This window comes from Macadamia integrifolia, chromosome 1 (assembly GCF_013358625.1).
Source record: "Macadamia integrifolia cultivar HAES 741 chromosome 1, SCU_Mint_v3, whole genome shotgun sequence".
NCBI lineage: Eukaryota > Viridiplantae > Streptophyta > Magnoliopsida > Proteales > Proteaceae > Macadamia > Macadamia integrifolia.
In genome coordinates this window covers 10,776,866-10,799,136 of record NC_056557.1, presented here as the reverse complement: position 1 = coordinate 10,799,136, position 22,271 = coordinate 10,776,866, and the positions used below count along the sequence as shown (strand labels likewise).

Genomic DNA, 22,271 nt, shown 5'->3' with positions numbered 1-22,271 from the left:
TAGATATGAAGATCATGTAAAAGACAAAGGCAATAAGGTGAAAGCATAAAATGGGTTCCTTGAATTTGCATGTTGCTGTACCCAAAAAAAAAAGGCAATTAGGGTTAGCCTAACCTTGGCAAAGGCCAACCCAGCACAATCAAAGTCAGTTAGGGCCAGATTGGGTCGGTATAAGCCTAGCAAGATTGGGTGGAACCTGCATTGAGTTTATATGGACTCTGATTTATATAATATAATTTAATATTATTATTCTATCCTTTGAATCAGAATAAATAAATATGGGTCATTGATTCTCATGGTCAGGTGTCCTGAATATCAATTATTGTGTATATTTCTTTTTAAATGCATTAAAAGAAAAAAAAAAACAAACAAAAACAAAAAATGTCAATCAAGATTAACCCAACCTTGACAAAAATCAGGACCAACTCGACCCGACCCAGCCCAATCAAGGTCAATTAAGGTGAGGTTGGGTCTGCATAAACTTAGCAAGGTTGGGTGAAACTTGGGTTGAATTTTGGAGACCTAGGTTTGGGTTGGGGTTTTAAGAATCCCCACCTTATTTCACTATTAGTTTTGATGCCTAATTTAGCAAAAAATGGATAAGATTTCTCATGTCATGAACAAGTGTGGGTAAAAAAAAAATCCAAAAGTATAGGATTAAGTTAGCATCTTAGAACATATGAACTTAACGCAAGAGTTTAGAAATAAATATTAAAAAAATGATGTTGCAAATGTTAAGAAAATTAGTGGTATGATAATATCCATCAAAGTTATATTAGAAATTGAGGTAATCAATAATAATATTACTTATGCACCCCATGTAAGATTAAATAAGAAACAATCTGAGAACATATGAATAAATTAATTCAAGAAATTGAAATATTACCCTTATTTAATGTAACATATTTTTTTATGATAAAAAGATGTTGACACCGCCGGTGCAAGTAGTACACACCCATTCATGGTCTCTCTCTTCCATTATCATACGAACCCTCAACAAATTAATTGTGAGGTATTCTCTCTTAGGGGTGTCAATTCGTGGCCCAAACCGACTAAATCGACCGGGACCGATCGTTTATAGATTGGCCAGGCCCGGACCATTTGTTAAACGTGTTGGGCTTGAGCCCGACCCATTTACAAACGGTCGGTCTTGGTTTTGCTACTTGGACCGTCGGGCGCCCGACCGAGACCGACCGTTTAACACCCGATCGAGATCGGCCTATTGTGCACCGGCCTAGCCCGACCCTTTAATGATTGTAGAATACCTATTTTACCCCCCAAATTAAAAAGTAAAAACATGTTCACATTTTAAATAATGGTGATATTTGGTATTATTTATTAATTAATTGTCATTTTTTTGGGCTCGCATGAGTGGACCGGAATATAAGAGCACATTTTAAAGAGGGCCCGTTTAAAAATCGGTTAAAGCCCGTTTAACATTAAACATGTCCGTAGCCCGGTTAAGGCCCGACTAAAGCCCGATTATAACCCGAGGCCGACCGACCGAATATAAAGCGTACCATGCCCTCAATAACTAAGCCCGATTAGTTAAATGGGCGGACAGGATGTAGCCTTCGAAAGTCTTCAAGCCCAATTAAGCTTGACCGAAATCGAACCGGCCTGACCAGTTGACATCCCTATTCTCTCCCATGAGGTAAAGAAACAAAACAAGAGTAGGAGATGCATGACAGAATGAGTAAGAAAAAAGCCATTACCCATCATTTTCAATTTCTCATAATTCATGGTATTGATTGACTAGCGGCTTACAAGGAGCAATTTACGCTTAGAGGTATAGGCAAACAAACGGAATTTGCGGCAGAAAGGGCAGGGAAGTCTGCCGTGGGGACCCCATCAACCCAATCACTGACATTGAAACCTCAGTCTGGTCTCTTTTGGCTCTTTTTTCTCAATCAGTCAATCCTCCAATCCTTTTGAAAATTTTAAGAAAGGAAGAATCTTACTCCACTTCTAACCCTACCAAGCAATGCATCTGACTTATTTTTAAAACGGCTGCGTTTGGTAACGTTCCTAACGTTTGGTATCAAAAACAAAAATTTAAATTTTTATGTAAAAATATTATTATTATTTTTTTAAATGAAACTGAAACGACGAAACTACCTTATGTCGCTCCATCAATTTTTGTTTCTAATGTTTTTTTCTTTCAATTTTTTGTTAAAAAAATACTTTATTCTATTTTTTCGTTCTCATATAACGAAAATACTCCAAAATCATTTTTTAAAACGTTACCAAACGCAGCCTAAGTCTCTACAGCTAATGAAACCTGATTCCGCTTCTCTTTGCTTTCCTTGCAACCAAATGAACCTGGGTTATAAACGAGAATCTTCTTGAATGGTCAAAGAAGGATTGGGTAACGAACCCTTTTGGGTTGGACCCTTGAGCATTCAAACCCAAATCTACATAAGACCACCCAATATTCAAATTCAGTATGAAGTGAAATAGGAAAAATTCAAAAGTCAAGTAAAATATAGGGCAAAAGGTTTCCGGTTCCAACATCAAACTTCACTCATTCAATCATATACCTATGCCCTCTCATGTTTGTCCATGCAAACACCACCCCCCCAAATATTCATTCACCGACCTCCATAGGCTACTGTTTTGCCACATATCCAAAGTATATTTGGACTGAACAAGGGACCTTGGGGTTTACTTATCAACAAAAATTTATTCCCATTCAACCTACCACATGCAAGATACATGGATCTTTTTCCATTGCCCTGTCATGTTTGTCCATGCAAACACCCCCCCTAAATATTCATTCACCTACCTCCAGAGTCTACTGTTTTGCTACATATCCAAAGTACATTTGGACTAAACAAGGGACCTTGGGGTTTACTTGTCAACAAAATTTTATTCCCATTCAACTTACCACATGGAAGATACATGGATCTTTTTCCATTTTCATATGTTCTTTTGATAATTTAGAATTTATGTAATACGACAATTTCCTAGGTTTGCAAGAAAACTAGGTGTAAAACAAAGTCTTAACCCTACTTGTTTTGTAATTTATTTTCTTACCTAAGTAGGTCTAGGCAAATTTCCCTTGTATAATATCATTGGTCACCTTACTATTTAAGTTTTGAGACCTGTATATAATTATCCCTCTAGTTCTGATAAGCCAAGATACGAGTCTCACATCAAATTTGAAGAAGAAAAACAACTAAAGTATCACAAGTTCCCCAAGTTTCACCAGCCTGTAAAATAGTTTTTGCTGCACAAAACTACAATAAAGCTTAGCACTGCCAGTTCATACCCAACCAAAATTGTTTTCCTCCTTCGCCGGTCAAAACAATTTCTGCAAAGAACATTTATCCAAAGTACAATTGTAGAGAAAAGGATAAAAGGAACACTTCTCATTCACTGGAAATTTTCTTCTTGCTGTTCTACACTGTACAATTGTTACATGGCACGACAAGGACTGCTTAAAGAACACGAATAAAAGAATATTGAAAGGAAGCAAAAAGGGAGGGGGGGGGGGAAGGTGTGGGATACTGATCGTTAAAAAACCCAGAGAAATGAATGAAATGAATGAAAAAAAAAAAAAAAGAGCCTCAAGATACAAATCTTACAGGGAAAGGAGACAAGGATGTTGCTGCATGCATGGCCTTCAGCAATGTGACAAATTTGGCAAGGGTCTCTTCAGAGAACCATTTGAGTTTCCAGGTGAATGAACCTGTCGCCTTCTTATCACTCTTGATCATGGTAGACTGATTTTCCTTATTAAGATCAGTCGAATAGGAACTTCTGAGTGAAACAGAATCAAGAGTTAACGTGATGCACCTACTATCCCGGGGTTCAATGACCTGAAAATGAAATTCAGGATGGATGAACACAAGCCTGGCTCCCAGTAATTTCACAGAACAATCAGAGACCCAAACAGTGTTTTGTTTTTCTACACCATACAACGAAAATTAGCAAAGGGTAGCACCTCCAACAATTCAAGCAAGCATCGGTTCATTGGTATGACTGTGACTTGTGCAAGGCTACTAAGTCACTCTGCATTTTACACCATGCAATGGCATTCAGCAAATAAAAATACTGATGAGAAACAAGAATAATTCGAGCATCAGATGGATTCTCATGACTAATTCAAGTCCCCAAAAGCCATAAAAATAAGCATAGAAGATACAAGTATTGATGTGAAAAAAGTCACTGGTTGAGGTACAGCCTGAAGCCTTTCCGGCTGTCTTATCCATTCTTCCACATGGACTGTTTATTTGGTCATTCCGACTATTGGATTGATGAATCATCTGGACAGGTTACATATCAAATTTAGTGCCTTAATAGTTCTTGTAGTTGATTTTTTTTTGGCCAACGAAAGGTATCCAGGCCGTAGTCCCGCAGGCTCATACTGACCCCACAACCGCATGGACCAGGTCATACCGGGGTTGAATGAGAACCATTCAACTTTCACTGAAAGCAGTGAAGAGCACTAAACACCCCCATGTGAGTAGCCCCAAGGAGGTAAGAGGAGTCGAACTCAGAACCACACATTTCCTGGGGTGAAGGTCCCTTGCCAACTCGCCTACCCTCTTGGGGTTTAAAAGTAAATTTATCAACAATTCGAAGGCATTCTAACATGTAAAAATGTTAGATAAAATTGAAAATTAAATCATCACTAGACACACAATAACGAGCCAGAAAAATTTTCGACCACCACATAGTGCCATGTTGTAGATAAGACAAAGGCAGCCCAAAGGTTTCCAGCTGAGGTGCAGCCTGATATCTGCTCCCTTATAAATAAACAGACAGAAGCATTACGCGAGTCATCTAGCTGCCAACCCCCTAGATTAATCAGATTGTTGAATCGATCTATAGGTATAAGAGGCAATGCAACCTGAATTAGTTCTCAAATCTAAAGGTGACTCCACACAGAATCCACACCTAGCTCTTTTTTTTTTTTTTCGTCTCTTATCGAACACCTGCAATCAGAATAGTCATTCATGAACTAACTGTTTCTTGATGGCTTGAATTAAAAAAAAAAAAAAATATACAACCAATGGGAGCCACTTTTATCACCCACTCAAGCAACTGAGATCATCCACAAGTTCCCCATCCTAATGGACATAGAAAACAACCACCACCCAGCCTTATCCCAACTAAATAGGTATGGCTACATGGATCCTTGCCCTCCAATCAGCACTATTCAACTCGTACTTGATACAAGGCCTAAATTATGCATGTCTTTCCTCACCACTTCTCCTAACGTCATTTTATGTCTTCCCCCTTCAACAATTCAACCTTAATCAAATCACTCCTTTGTATCGGAGCATCCAAAGGTCTCTATTGAACATGACCATGCCACCTCAACCGACTTTCTCGTAGCTTATCATGTATCGGAACTACTCCCAAACTAGCTCTAATATGATAATTCCTTACTTTATCCTTCCTTCACCACTCATCCATCTCAACATCCTCATCTCTGCTACTCAGTTTATCTAATAATGCTTCTTAACCGCCCAACATTCTGCACCATACATCATAGCCAGTTGTATGACTGTCCCATAAAATTTTTCTTATACGTTGATCACACAACACTCTGGACGCACCTCTCCACTTCATCCATCCTAATCCTATATTAATGCTTTGTGAAACATCATCCAACCTAGTGGAATATAGAACTGAAATAAAAAATAATTGCTTAGGATTTCTCTTCTTCATCAGCATTAAGTAATCGTGCAGTCTTTGTGTAAATCAATTACTCAATTTTATTGCCATGGCGACTAGAAATTAATATAGTCCAGTGGTCCAAATACAAGTTATTGTATTTTATATAATCTCATAAGATGAAATGTAATATATAAATAAGGGAGAAAGAACTTTGCCCATCCTTGTGGCTCCTACGTCAGCACGCGGAACAATGGGTAATGTAGAACTAGAATTACAAGTGATCCTAATCCCAGCATGATCTAAAATTTTGGCTAAATAGAGAAGATGTCTCCAATAGGCTTGGTTCTAGCTCTCAAACACTTTTCACAACAAACAAATAAAAGGAAAAAAAGAAAAGGAAGAGAATTTGATAGAGGGTTCAGAAGGGGGAAAAACTAGTGCATGAGCATCTCACCCCTCAGGTTTAGGCATCTCACCCAACGGCATCACATAGCACAACAACATAAACCATCTTTTTCTTTTCTTTCATAAATTCGTGTTCAATGTTGTAGCCCCTTAGAAACTTATATAGAAGACTCAAACTGATTCACACACTAAAAAAGAAAGGCCTAACCCAATCCCTAACTAATTGGGAAACCTAAACTGACTAGGAAACTGAAATAACAAAGGAAATAGACTCAAAATAGGACTCTAACTAAACTAATGATTAAATCCCGTTTTCCTACTTTCTACCCATATTTTAGGCCCATTAAAGTGGCTCATTACAAATATAACCCTTGAGATCAAAGGCCCAACACATACATAACCAAACCCAAGGCTTATTTGCAATAAAATAAGCCCATTAAGTAACTTGTCTACATCAATGGGAGGGTGCGCGGGAGCATCAACTACACAAAAGACTGCCCTACCTGTGTGGTTGATGCTCCCACACGCCCGCCCTCCCATTGGCCCGCGTGCTGGTACGGAGCCACAAGGACGGGCTGAGTTCCTTTGCCCTATAAATAAACAAAAAACTGCTTAAAATATTCTTAAGAGCATGAAATAACCACTCTTGAAAGACAGGAATAGATTGGTTGAGCAAACCAAAAGATAACAGCAACATGGATAACCTCAATCAAACTTGTTCCAATTCTTGATGCAGCTCTTATGCTAGAAGGCAGCATGGTTGATGGTTGCCAAACAGCAGACAGGGACTAAAGTGGTATCCAATACAATATATGTTTGTGTGCTTCAAGTAAATAAGGAAAAATCATCCTTAATTATTATATACTCTACATGTGGACAATGAACCTTTTAAAAGGCAAAAGAAACTCAGGATTACCATCTCAGATATGTCACTGATGGAGCAGCACAAATCAAGCGTGAGATATGAGGAGCATGACACATCATCCATGGAAAGAGAGCTGAACTGCATAAGGTCTTCAATGCACACAAGCACATAGCCTTCAATTACAAACAAGGATCTTGAAAGCCACGATTCCTCTGTCCAATTGTGACTTAACTATCAACAACCATGCATGAAAAAACTAATATTTTCTGAAAGAAACCTAAGTATACCAAGATAAGGCTTCCCAAAAAATTGATGTCCATATATAAGTGTGTTGTCAACTCTCTAGAAGGGGACTATGTGGGTGAAGATCTGCATAATTTCTGGGCTTGTTTCCTTGGGTCTTTCCCCCAGTGATCATGGTTGTTTCTTTGTGGCAAGGGACATGGGATATGGGGTGATGCAGATAAATCACACACATGGGCTTATTTTATCACAAATAAGCTTTAAGTTGGGTTATATATGTGTTGGGCCTTCGGTCAAATGGTTTTCTTTATATTAGGCCCACTATAATGGGCCTAAATTATGATTATGAGGTAGAATTACAGAATTTGTTTTATTAGTTTAGTTTGAGCATTTTTTTTTCATTAACCGACCCATTTAGTTGGGATAAGGAGCTGAGTTGAGTGTTTTATTTCATTAAGCCATTGCTATTGTTAAGGATAGAATAGAGTCTTGTATGAATAACTACTATTCCTACATTGTATATGTTGAGTTTTTAGGGGTACTTTGATCTCTTTACTTACTTTTTAATGTTCTTGAAGTCGTATTGCGCAGCGTACAGGGTATTCCTGTCCATTGGTTTCTTTTCATTAAGTGAAACCATTATAAATAGACAGGAAGTGGCCTGCGGCTAGGTATTCCAACACCAGCCGCAGGCTACCTCCCACCTCTTTGGGGCTGCTTGTGGTTCTCGATCTCTTTTCTCTTTGCCTTGGTTTGGTTTCAGGATTTTGAACTCTTAACATGGTATCAGAGCCTCTGTGATCAGATCTAGGTGTTCTCCATTCCTTCTCTACTGATCTCTCTTTTGCTTTAAAAAACCTGTGGTGAGTAGCCACCTATTGCTGCATCTTCTATGGTTTAATCATTAATTTGGTCTTGGAGTGTTTGGAACCGCTTTGATGTAGATTGAGCTGTCAAAAAAGAGTTCAATGCTGGCCCAAGTCTGGTTAGATCTGGTTCAGTTTCATACATCAAACCAGCCTTATTTTTCTCCAATCGGATCAGCCAACCTGCGGTTACTGTTCAAGCAGGTACTACTCACGTGAACAGTACATTAGGGCCCAATATTGACAACTGGCTTGGGAAAGATGCTACCAGCACTTTTTAGGATATTAGATGTTAGTTTCCTATTTAGTTTACTTTGGTTAGTTTATATTTCTTAGTGAGCTAATTAATTTCCTATTTTATTAGTCAAAGAAGTTTCTATTTTGTAACTTAGGTTAGTTTCATTTTTTAAATTACTTGTTATGTGAGACCCAAGAATACGGCAAGTACCGGACTTGCCTGGGAGATCGGTGAGGTGTCCCACCAAGAATACGACAAATATCAGGGTTTGGAAAATCGGTAAGCGTGTACAAATTTTAATCCCACATCGCCTAGGGAGAGATTACTGAGCTAGTTAATAACCTCTAGCCTCTGGCACAACCGTTTTAAAGCCTTGAGGCCCATGGGCCAAAGAGAATATTGTGCAAGGTTAATGGGGCCGGGGAGTTACAAATGGTATCAGAGCAAACCCCAACAGCGTGTGGGGCCAAAGCGGGATGCTGTACTGAAAGGGGGGAGCTGTGACACCTAAGAATACGTAATACCAGACCCGCCTGGGAGATCGGTGAGGTGTCCCCACCAAGAATACGGCAAGTACCAGGGGTTTGTCGGTGAGAGTGTGCACACTTTAGTTCCACATTGCCTAGGTGTTCTCCATTCCTTCTCTGCTGATCTCTCTTTTGCTTTAAAAAACTGTGGTGAGTAGCCACCTATTGCTGCATCTTCAATGGTTTAATCAGTAATTTGGTCTTAGAGTGTTTGGAACCGCTCTGATATAGATCAGCTATCAAAAAGAGAGTTCAATGCTGGCCCAATCTGGTTCAGTTTCATACATCAAACCAGCCTTATTTTTCTCCAATCGGATCAGCCAACCTACTTTACTGTTCACATAGGTACTGCTCACATGAGCAGTACATTAGGGTCCAATATTGATAGTTGGCTTGGGAAAGATGCTGCCAGCACTTGTTAGGACATTTGATGTTAGTTTCCTATTTAGTTTACTTTGGTTAGTTTATATTTTCTTAGTGAGCTAATTAATTTCCTATTTTATTAGTCAAAGAAGTTTCTATTTTGTAACTTAGGTTAGTTTCATTTTTTAAATTATTTGTTATGTGAGACCTAAGAATACGGCAAGTACCGGACCCGCCTGGGAGATCGGTGAGGTATCCCCACCAAGAATACGGCAAATACAGAGGTTTGGAAAATCGGTAAGGGTTACAAACTTTAGTCCCACATCACCTAGTAAGAGATTACTGGGCTAGTTAATAACCTCTAGCCTCCTTAACATGGCACAACGCGTTTTAAAGCCTTGAGGCCCATGGGCCAAAGAGAATAATATTGTGAAAGGTTAATGGGGGCCGAGACATTACAAATGGTATCAGAGCAGACCCCGACAGCGTGTGGGCCATAGCGGGAACACTGTGCCGAAATGGGGGAAGTTTGTGAGACCCAAGAATGCTGCAAGTACCGGACCCGCCTGGGAGATTGGTGAGGTGTCCCCACCAAGAATACGGCAAATACCAGGGGGTTTGGGAGATCCGTGAGGGTGTGCAATTTTAGTTCCACATCGCCTAAAGAGAAATTACTAGGCTAGTTAATAACCTCTAACCTCCTTAACATGGCACAATGCGTTTTAAAGCCTTGAGGCCCATGAACTAAAGAGGACAATATTGTGCAAGGTTAATGGGGCCGGAGCGTTACATGTCAGTTTCTAATTTTGTTAATCTTAGTTAGCAAGTTAGACACATTAAAAATCTTATTTCAGTTTATTTGTTTCATTTTTTTTGTTTTTCTTTGTGTCTAAGTTTTATAAGGCTACTTAAAGCACATTGATCATAATGGAAAAAAAAGATTGAAGTTTATGAATTTGAATGTTTACTTGTGGCTGAGATAGCTGTTACCAGAGAGGGTGAGATGCCCATTCAGTAAGCCTTCTTCTCCCTTCTCAACCCCACCATCGAATTCTCTTCCTTTTCTTATTTTTCTTTTATTTGTTTGTGTGAAAGAGTGTTTAAGTGATCAAAGTAAGTTTGTTGAAGCCTAGAGCACCATCGAAAGACCATTTTGAAGGCCTATAGCTGCTGTTCTGCAGAACTCCATAAAGTTTCCTAATTCATGTTGACAACATATCTCTAAATTCAACCATCGGAGTTGTCTCATCTTTTGAGGGTTTGTTGACCTATATAGGACCTTCATCTAGTCCAAGTTTCAACTCCATCTGAGGCACGGTTTGTGAGTTCTCGAATTTCTCCCTATTCAGCTAGATTTTGAGATCCTGCCTGGGATTAGGATCACTTGTGATTCTAGTTCTACATTACACTTGGAGCAAGCATCATACCTATTTACGCTCAAACAATCCATAGGAGGCCAGTAAAGTGAGGGAAAACATAGCTGATGCAAAAACCTATTCGAGAGTGAGGTATGCTTTCTTTGCATTACGGCCCTCTTTGGTATAATTTTATTTTTGATTTTTGTTTATTTAACAAAAATGATTAAAGAAAATCAATTTTGATCAAAACATAAAAATCGTTTGGTAACTACTATACATAATAAAGTATGTCATAAAAAATATTACCGGATTGCATTTTCCAGAGTTGCAACTATCCATTGCAAGGAATTTACTTTGTACAGGTAATTGCTACAAAGGATTTACTTGTTGCTAATATACTCTAGCCTCTCTTCTTCTTTAGATTCCTTGTTTCACTTCGATATTGGTATTCCTATGGGCAAAATGGTTTTTAGAAGAAATGGGTGAAGAAATGCCCCCTTCACCCATCTTCCTTATAACTCCTTTTAAATTTCTGGACAGTTGGTTGGACAACTATTGAGATTGGTTGGACAGCTGCACCTGCAGATGCACGAGGCCTTGAGTGACCACATCTTGTTTTGGGTTTCTTCGTTAGGGTTCAAGAAAATTTCAAAAGGAATGGGGAAAGAGGGTAAGTGGAGATGGGGTTTGATTCTTTTTCTCCTTCTCCTTCTCCTTCCTAAGGATCTCGTTTAGAGCAACCATTGATCGATTGTTCGCCAGTGAAGGGGATTTTCGGGATGCCTCAATCGACCACCGGCAATGGTTTTTCTGACCGTTGTCCATGGCTTTTGGGGTTGCTATCGTGTTTCAAAAACATAGCCCTTCAGTTCGTTTTTCTGGCCATAATCACCGGATTTACATCTCCGTTAGACGGTTGTGACTCTTTGTGACTCGCCGTGACTAGTAGCGGTCATTGTTGCCAGGATTGACCACATCTCCACAAGCTCCAGCACCGTGCCTAGCTTTTCCTATCAAAATCTCTGAGGGTTTTGGGTAAGGAAACAACTTTATAAGTTGTAACATAGCCGTTGCAGCAGTTTACAATTTGACCTTCGTTACTTCACGTGTTTATTAAAGTGAAGCCCAAAAACAACTAAAAACACTTTTCAGTGAAAAACCATAAACGGGTTTCTACCCTGTTATGGTTTTTGTGTTTTTTCAATTTTTTTTTTTTTTAAAACTAAGTGCTGATCATTATAAATAGACAGGGAGTGGCGGCTAGGTATTCCAACACCAGCCGTAGGTTGCCTCCCACCTCTTTGTGCTGCTTGCGGCTCTCGATCTCTCTTCTCATTGCCTTGGTTTGGTCAAAAGGATTCTGGAACTCTTAACACATACTATTATTGTTATACATTGCGGCTTTTGTGGCTCTCGATCTCTCTTCTCTTTGCTTTGGTTTGGTCTCAGGAGTCAGGAACTCTAACACACACTATTATTGTTATACATTGCGGCTTTTTTCTTAATTCTCTCTCCTCGATTACTGTGTTCTCTCTATTCTAATGCATCCTTATAGTTAGTGAGCCTATTATCCGTAGGGCTCTAGGTTTTCAACTTTGCTACCTGCCCTACATCACAAAATAACTCCCATTGATGCCTTCAAACTGCTTTATGAGGACAATTGGACAACAAACAAACACATGAGGCATATCCTCATCTAAATGAAAACTTATGATATAATCAGTTGAAGCATGTTCCATGACTCGGTATAAAGAAGGGCAACCATCTTAAGTACCAATGTAACATATCAAGATGAGTTCAGCAACAACAATGATAGCCATTCATAAACATTCTTGGTAACATATCAAGATGAGTTCAGCAACAACAATGATAGCCATTCATAAACATTCTTGGGCTAACAAGTGTAAACTAACAATCATAATACCAGGAAATTTGAAAGTTGGTCATCAAAGTTCGGCAAGATGGTGTAGGCCATCTAGTGACACTCAATTTCGATCAATCAGAATTCATCAAGAATCTTATCATACATGCAATTCACCTCATTATGAAATGGAAATAAAAAATTGAACAATGTGAACCAAATGTACCTTTACTATTGCTGTGCCAAAAAAGCAACATTGAGTACAGGAATATGCTCATCGTTGGACCAACACAGACATGTTTCTCAAACAATTCAACTTGGATCTGCTCCAGACTGTTGTTTCAATTCAAGGTCCCAGTCCAGACCCAACAAACAAATCAGTATCACACAAATGTGTTGCTGTTCATTTTAGTTTTCAATATAGCTGGAATCAATAATCATTTTGCTTTGAATACCACGGGTTTGAAGATGGATACGTCACCTCTTTAGTGAACATTTATTACTTGTTGCAGAAATATCAGAAACTTGCAAGAGACATAACAATTCCCTTGATTTCTCAATGCTCCTTGTTAGGAATATGTATGTCGAATCCATCTCAAAATGCACACTGTAAGCGAGAGAGAGAGAGAGGATGAGTACACGAGGATTAAACAATTTAGTGACTTTTAGAAAAGATACACTACATACTAACCTCAAAACCTGTAGTCCTATACCAACCTCAATTTCTTTAACATCTTCAAGCCTATGACACCCCACAACTTCCGAGCCAGTTTCTGTGAAATTACAATCAAATTAAACTATAACAGTCACATAGCCAACCATTCTATGGACGGTGGTCTCTAACTGGGAACTAACTACCAAGTAATTAAAGTATGCCTCCCGTGAGGAGCTTATACACAACACAACTAACCTGATCCGTCAGATGTAAAGTTCATAAGTAGCACATATAACTTGTTTTCACTGCTCAGTAATAAAACAAGCTCTCTGCAAGAACAACAGAACACAAACCATGAGAGAAATTCAGTAGAACACTTAGCAGTTTTTAATTGACTATGGCAGGACACACAGGCACACCCACCCTTTTTGTAAGTGATGCTAGGAACACCTTTGCCCTAGGCAATCAAACAGAAAGCAACAAGAGAACACTAAACAAAATGTTATAGGCTAGATCCGTAAAATGCAAGATATTAACCACCAATTGAATAAATTGAACATTCTATACTTATTTGTAGGGCTAAAAAAAAAAGACTTGCGTTAATTGACTAATCAAAAAGCTTGGCAGTTTGGGTGATGTAATGAAGAAGTTGATATTGCTTCACTGAAGACCTCTGTAACAAGAAAACACCAATTTAGCATTCTGCAGCTAAGTCTGCACTTGTTGGACCCTGAACTGAATTTTCACACAACCTTAAACAAATACTCCAGACCTGTCCTGTTGAACAGATTGACTCACCACCCACTCCTACAACAAGTGGATCCACCTTTAAACCTGATTTTGTTTAGAACCTGTCAATGTATCAATTTCTTGCTTAACGCAGAGAGTTTTTACATTAATTAAAAAAAAAAAAAAAAAAACACTAATACGTCTTCTGTTAAAACTTGAAACAATTTTATCTAGCCATATCTTTTCATTGTGCCACAGCTAATTTTGTAATATATTATTCACCCAAAAAGTGTAATAAATTGCCACTTTGTCTAATATATATCAAATAATAAGCACATCTATATAAAGCTTATGACCATCTGACCCAGCTTTGACCCAAGGTTAATCCATTGCTTGCCACGAGCCTCAACAATGGACGGGTGAACCAAGTTTCAGAACAATGCCAGGAATTTCATGTATTTTATTTCTTAAAAAAAAATAAAAATAGGGGGGAGTAGAGGAGAGAGAGCTAGCAGCAAGCGGAATGTAAAGGTAAAATAACTATAGTTTCACTTAGGTGATTGCCTGCAGGAAGAACATGGTAATTACATACAAAAGAGGACGGAAGACCTCTCCCAATGTTGTGTTTATTGGACTTCCTTGTAGACACATCTATCAGGTAAAAATCAGGCTCAAATGCAAATCCCTGTCCTCATTACATAATATTATTGATCACTCTACTTCCTTTCTCATTGGACCTCATCCTTAAGTGACCATTTTAATGGACAACTGGGCATAACAAATGGAAGTGAGGAACTATTTGACGAGAACTTACTGTAATTAGGGCATGTTTTGATAGTACTTGGTTATGGTTTTTGTTGTAAATGTCTTTATTTGTAATGGGCCCAATTATAAGGTCCAACTTTTAGGTCCATTAAGGGTACACAAATTTAGTTCTTTAATTCAGATTAGTGGTAGAACCCATTAGCCATCAGTTAGAAATTAGAATGTTATTCTATTTATAATAGCTAGCTGTCTTGTGGGGCCCATCCCAGGCGTAGGAAAAGTTTAGAAGTCTTTTAGTCTCATAGGAAGTCCACAATAGGTGGAAGTGTATTTCCTTTTTATTTAAAGAGATGTAATCCCCCACTCCCCGTCATAATTTGGGTTTATTTTGAAGTGTAGGAAAGCACTCTCTTCTCCCTCCTCTTCCCCCCCCCCCCCCACACAGTTCTTGATTGATTCTTTTCTTCTTCTCCTGTGATCCCCCATCTTTCATCTCTTGTTTCTCCACCTGGGGCTCTTTTGTGGCTAGCAGATTCTTACTCTATTTCTCTCTTCATCCTGTAGCAAGGTTATTAAACCCCAATATGTGGCTGCTGCAGTTCTGAAATAGATCTAATCTACATCAAAGTAGTTAACTCCACTCTGTTGCAGATCTGCATATGCATTCTAGTATCAGGTTAGCTTCAGATCTCATGTTGTTAGTTATCTGTTAATTCTGTATTCTTTTATAAACCAGTAGTTCAAATCTGGCTTCTCTGCCAGAAATATTCATTGCTACTATTCTGAATTTCTGGGTTTAGATCTGAACTTCAAAACTCTGTTAAGCCTTTGCATAGCCCTCAGATATATCCTGGACCTGTGCTGCAGTTGGGGTTGACATACTCCTAAGTGGGATTTATACCAGAATGTATCAATGGGCCTTAATGGAGAATCTCTAAGAAACGGTGAATAAGTTTTCTTCTTACAAAATGATATTTAGATTTTACCAGATAAACTAAGCGCTATCAAGCATCAGGGCTTTACCATAAAGATTCTTCTCCCCTAAAAGGGCCTAACCAATGAAAAAGTAGCACCTTCAGATTCCTCTCAATGGAGCTCAAGGATCAACTATTCTAGTACACTTAATACACAGTTTTTGGATTAAGCATCCATACCACTAATATAACAGTTTTTATCAGGTATAAGTACATTTTCATGCTAAGTAACATATTTTCCTGATCATCATAATTGTTTGAAGGGCATATTTTGATTCCAACTGGTAAACTTCAAGAACTTTACATCAGATGACTTAAATTGAGGTGCTAAAATATTAAATATTAGCTGCTAATATGTAAAAACCTTGCTCACATTCTATTCAGGAACACTTTGTTCAATTCATATCACAACACTATGAAAAATATTTGTGCCAATTACATGGAATGTTAAAGCAACTGAACCATGAGCAATCGCTGACATTCTATTCAGGAACACTTTGTTCAATTCATATCACAACACTATGAAAAATACTTTGTACCAATTACATGGAATGTTAAAGCAATTGAACCATGAGCAATTCTCAGATTGCAGGTAATACTGATGAAAATGCATTGGTGTCCTCCCCAAACAACCAGAGAAGGATGAAAGTTTACCTCTCCTTGCACCCTGATTCCAGTTTAAGTATACTGTCACAACGCATACATTGCAAACAGATCTCAGAAGCTCCTGAATCAGCAACATTCAAATGGAAATAGCTCTTTATGGTTTCGTTACTATTAGAGAGATTAGAAGAGCACTCCATCCTGGAAATTGATTCACCAGAACCATCAACCAGTGAGGTTTCCACAGAATTTATCCATGTCCACTCCTTGTCCTCATGGGCCTTCTGGAAGTCACTCCTACCAAAAGTTTGTATCTTTGGTCCATTCTCCATGCCAGTTTTACTTGCTTCTCGAGTACCATTTAACTTATGATATCGTACTTCTGAGTTTCCCACCGTATAATTCTCTTCCAATAACGACACGATTCTCTTTTTTGGCTTCCGTTTACACTTTCTCTTCTCCAAAGAGTCTTCCTCTTGTTCCATGACATGATCAGTCTCATCACAATCAGCATCTGCCAAAACATTGTTGGAGCAGTCTTGTTTTAGAAGCTTCCCAATGCTAGAAGCCTGATCAGCTTGATAACCCAATGAATATCTGCCATTTTGTCTGATTTGTGGATTTTCATGTCTTCTATTATAATAATTGTTGTTGGGGGAATGTCCATGCAGGTGGTCTTCCATACTCCTATTCAAGGAATCTTCATTCAATATCTGATCATCATCACAAATATTATCTGCACTACAGCTGGTATCACTATCTGATGATGCCACCGAATAGGATTCAGCAGATAGCTGCATAAGTTCTTCCACTAAGTTGTGCCTGCGTTGCAAGATATCCTCTTGATAATGTGGAGGTGAACTGAGGAAACCAGATGAAGAATGAGACTCGATAATATCACCAATGGCTGTCAATTGAGAAAAGTCAACCTCCCTATCCTTTCTTTCTCCCTGGATGATCAATCTGTCAGGAAGAAGGGAATCTTTTTCCTTTACAGGCAGAGAATTCACCTTTTGATGATGAGAAGAACCCTTCAGCTGACCTGTTTTAAATCCATTCTACCAGTTCTTAAGATACGCTGACCTTCTTTGTGGTAATAATCCTCTGAGGACTCTGAAGCTACTTCACCAATGGAATCAAAATATCGATTGCTATTTAAATCAATAGAAGTGTCAGTGAACGAGTTTTCAGATTCCAACATGTTTATGGTATGATCCACTACTGATACTTGTACCGAGTTTGAGACACATCCAAGATGCTTGTAGCTTTTCTTGTTTTTCCTATAATTTTCTTTATCAATACTAGAGATCTCCCCTATAAATTTGCTGCTGTCCACCATATTTTCGTTGCTATGATCCATCCACTGCTTAAACTCTTGTAGCCAAAGAGAAGAATTTTCTTTCTTCATGAATTCAATCCTATTTATTAAACCAAATATTTCAGTTTCAGTGTCAGACATGGCATTCTCTTCTCTGCTTTGGATCTCACTGTCACATGAGATTGACTCTTGGTCAGTAGATTCCAGAGAAACATGTCTCCCCTTTCCCTCATCCTCAATACAAGCAAGACGCGACAACTTTTTCTGCCATTAAAAAGGTAATTATTTTAGATTCAAGGATTAACATGTGATGTAAATGTGGATATGAAAGAGCGACAAATTTTTCTGCCATTAAAAAGGTAATTATTTTTAGATTCAAGGATTAACCTGTGATGTAAATGTGGATATGAAAGAACAAGACTGGTAAAATGTTCCATTTAAGTTTTTTTTTTTTGGTCAAGAATCTTTAAATAAGCTTCAAAAGTCACCTACCCTTTTCATGTTGAAACTCCCTTCCCCATCAGCATCATATTTTGCTGGAGAATAAAAACCAAAAGCAGTAGGTCGTTTCTGTCTGCTTGCAAGAACAATTTGCCTCTTCCAGAATTCTTTTGTGGTGATTTCCTTCTCATCTAATTTCAACTGAATCAACCATGGAGGAAATGTTATTTCAGCAGGGCCCTTAACTAAGCAACCTGACCTGAGCATATTAAAGTACTTTTGTATGACCAAAAAAGGATGAGTTGAGATCATAAAAACAGACACTAATAACCAAAACAGAACACTTAGAGATATGATCAGTCAAAGGAAAATGTGAGTCATTTGTGAAGCAAAACTTACAACAAAAAAAAAAAAAAAAAGAAGAAGAAGAAGAAGAAAAGAAACTGACACTTACTTTCTCTGGATGGGAATGAAGCTGAAAACCTGTGGTCGATACCACGTGGCACAGCATGTCGGATTTCCCTCCAACCATAAATTTTGAAGAGATGGAAGACTGGCTAGGATCTCTATCTCTGAAAAATTGGAAATTATATTGTACGAGAGATCAAGCCCTTCAATTGATTTCAAATTCTCAATCCCACGTAATGTGGTCAGAGCATTGTTCCTTAAAACAAGCTTAACAATTGAACATGAAATCTGCACAATCCAACAAATTTGTGTGAGGAGTTCCAAGCCAAACCATAACTCAAAAATTAAAAGCATACAAAAAAATGTCGGGTGCACAATCTATTACAGCTACCAGTTTGCATGTTCCCCCCTTGGTGGTATGATATGAAATTATCTCCCTGACCCATGATTTGGTTAAAATAAAAGAAATTCAATTAGGCATGTACAAAGTGGTTAACTTTGAAGTTCTCGTATAAGTCAATTTAGATGGTACACAATGAATCTTAATGAAGAGGATGTTGATTCATTCTCTATTATGTGTAACAGGATTTTGACATCAAAAGAAAGATAAAAAGGTGCCGCACCAGGAGCACAGCCAACTTTAAAGGGATCTTTGTAGGTGTTTTTTGCACCACGTTGTGAGCCCTTATCTTATTTATCATATGCATCTTAAGTAAAGGAACACTGCAGAGGGTAACCGTTCTAAGTCTTCCTTTCAAATAGATTTCCTTTTTTCTTAAAGATTTGATAAGTGCCCTGAAACATCCTACTTGCAAGGTCAGAAGAGAAAGAAATCAGTGTATATGGGGAAGTTTTGAGAGGGAAAATAGAAAGGTAAACCACAACAATTATGTGAAGGTTCAAATCAGTTGGGTTATCAGTGAAAAGCAACACGACTAGAATAAGATGAAAAATGAACACTTTAAACAATGAAGTTGCTAGTATTATGAATTACTTGTACTCTCAAGGATAAGGCAACCATTTTCGTTCAATACTCGTCAACAGTCTGAGATAAAATCTATGATGATGTACAATTCAAGACAATACTATACACTACTTCGTATTGAAAACAAGATGGCAAAATGTGAATGTGATATAATTATTAATGACCACTGTCTGAAGCAGCTGAGGGAAACAACAGGAATTTTTAAGAAAGTAGAGATAGGAAAGTTATGCATAGTCTGAAAATTCAGAGTAAATGGCCAACAAAGGGAAGCACCAATAATCAATCCTACCTCAGCAAATGATGCAATTGTCCGCAGTTGATTGAAACCAAGATCCAGGAATCTCAATTTGGAACACTTCCGCAGATTATCAACTTTTGCAAATCTGTTTCGACTAAGATCAAGTGTTTCAACCACAGGGAGCAGCTGCAGAGACTCGTCCATGAGAAGCAAGTCGTTGCAGGCACATGAAACGAATGTCAGCCGATTCCATACCGGGGACTCTTTTATATCCACAATTCTACTAGCAAATACATGCCGAAGAGCATCCTGAATTGTTCACGCAAGAGAACTCATATTCTCAGAAACTGCAGAAAGTATCCACATGTAATGCGTAAAAGGGAAAATATTTGAAGCACACAAAAAAAGCATCATAACAAGAAAAAAAAATTCACTAAAATAGTAAGACTTCACCAAGAAAACAAGAAAGATTGACATACAGGATTTCCACGAGAAGAAAGAATGCGAAAAACCTACAGTAGAATTGTAACAGATGATCTTCTCCAAAGTATGTCTCAACTCCAGAAGTCCTCTTGCAGCCGAAGTCGAAAGATCACATCCGCGGAGCTCCAAAACCTTAAGCCGTCCGAAGGGCAAAAGCGATAACGGTGTCGGATCTCTAGCAGGTGGCGGGAGTACGGAGACAACCTTCAGAGACGTCAGAAGCCGTAAAATTCTCCTCACCTGCTCAAGCGCCCGGTGGTCACCGAGATCAGAAATGTAAGCACGGAGATAATCTACAGGAGCACCAGCCAGAAGACCTTCAAGCTCTTCTAATGCTTCAAGCCTCGATTGAACATAGTGAAGTCCAACTGGATTTAGCTTCAAAACTAAGGTTCCTTCAAGTAACGGACCAGCTTGTTTCTCCACAAACTTCACCAGAAATTCCAGGTACCGATCTCCTGTCACAATAGCCATTCCTGGCGAACCTTAAAAGGTTCAAATTCAAATTACGCTAAAGGAACATCCATAACTCCAAATCTAATGCTCCAGAACAAAGCAGAATTGAGAATTAAATTCAGTAACCATTTGGAGACGAAACTAACTACAAATTCACAAAAAACGGCAGAGAAATTAGGGTTTGTCTAATAGAACATGCACAGAGAGAGAGAGAGAGACAGACAGACAGAGTTCGGTTCCAAATTAGGGCTATCTGCGAATCAAAATGGATAGAAATAGGAGATTACAATTTAGAATTCAGAAAGACGGTTAGAGAAACTTCCCGCCTAGTAGGAACGAGGGTTTTGGCGTTTTGGAGTAATTATAGAGAGAGAAGATGAAGAAATCTCCATTGCTGGCAAGCCTGGCATCAATCCGATACAGATGAGAGAGAACAGAAAAGAGAGAGAACGGCGGGTTAAATCAATAAATCGACTCTCTAATCATTGGTTTACCCTTACGCGTTACCCTTTTTTAGAATTATTTTGAATGAAAAGAAGATGATGATGTGGTGCGGAATAATTCTGTCGAGACACGTGGCTGACTGTAGAGCTCATTGACACGACACTTAGTCTGACGTGGGTTGTCGTAAGCTTCATAATAGCCACGGTCCATATCTCTATTTCACTATCAATCGAATTAGATTGAAAGATACTGATCTGACCGATTTTTGGAGCAGGGTCTACAATTTTTGTTGTGGAGCTACGCTTATCGTATCACAGACTCTTTTGTCAGTTTGTGCAAGAAGTTCTTAACCCATAAGAGTTGGGCTACTCGGTGGGATTCTCGGACTTCTCGGGACCGACTCGGATCTAACTTCCAAATGGGGAAACCTATGATGTCGTTTTAACGGTCAAAGATTTGAATAGTGGGCCCCACTATCCCATTTTAAACTCAGGTTTAACGCGGGAAGATTTGATCTCATCCTACATCAGATTGATGCGATTAAGAGGTACACACGTTTCCATTTCGTGGATTAATGAGGGCTTGACACGTTTTGATTTATAAAAATAAATAAAAATTTGTAAATAAGGTTTTCTATAAATTGTAACTCAGGATTCAAGATCTTCACAATTTTATTCCTCGTTAATTGAAATATAAAAAAATATATCTAAATAAATGTGAAAAAGGACAAAATGAGATAGAGGAAAAAACAACAAAATAGAAGTCAATAACCAAGGGGAAGGGGTTTTCTATTTTTACCCTGACTTCTATTTTTACACGTGTTGAATTTCACCAAAATTTAACTAAAAAAAATCTTTCTTATTATTTATTGATTTATTCTCTTTCTTCTATCTACAAAAAAAAAAAAAACTCTTGATATTTCAGCTAAAATAAGTTAGGGAAAAAAAAATCAATAACCAAGAGAAGAGAGGCTTTCTCTGTTTACACGTGGAAAAAGAAAAACTTATTTTTTCATCAAAAACTAATTAAAAAATGTTGTTATTATTTTTCTCACTCTTGTGCCTCGTCATCCTCTTTTCAAATTATGAATATGTTGAAATTTGCAATTAAACATTTTTTTAGGTAAAATTTAAATGAGGATAAAATTGTTGAATATGTGTGAAGAGACAAAATGAACTAGGCAAAAAAAGTAAAGACAAAAGAAGAAGCAATAACCAAGCCAAATGGATTTTCTATGTCTACACATATGGGGAAAAAATACTAATTTTTTTGTCCTAAATTAATAAATAAGATTTTTATTATTCTTCTCCTTCTTCTAACTCCTTATCCCCCATTTCCTTTAATTATTTTATCCACGGTGTTTGGAAGAGAAAACCTCACTAAAGCTTTCAAGTAAAGAATCTCATATAATTTGATGA

At 38.1% G+C, this 22,271-nt stretch overlaps 1 pseudogene; it reads right to left on the bottom strand.

The window, feature by feature from the left end:
• Positions 1–3,341: 3,341 nt before the first annotated feature.
• Positions 3,342–20,875, bottom strand: LOC122079353 (annotated as a pseudogene).
• Between the last annotated feature and the right edge of the window lie 1,396 nt (positions 20,876–22,271).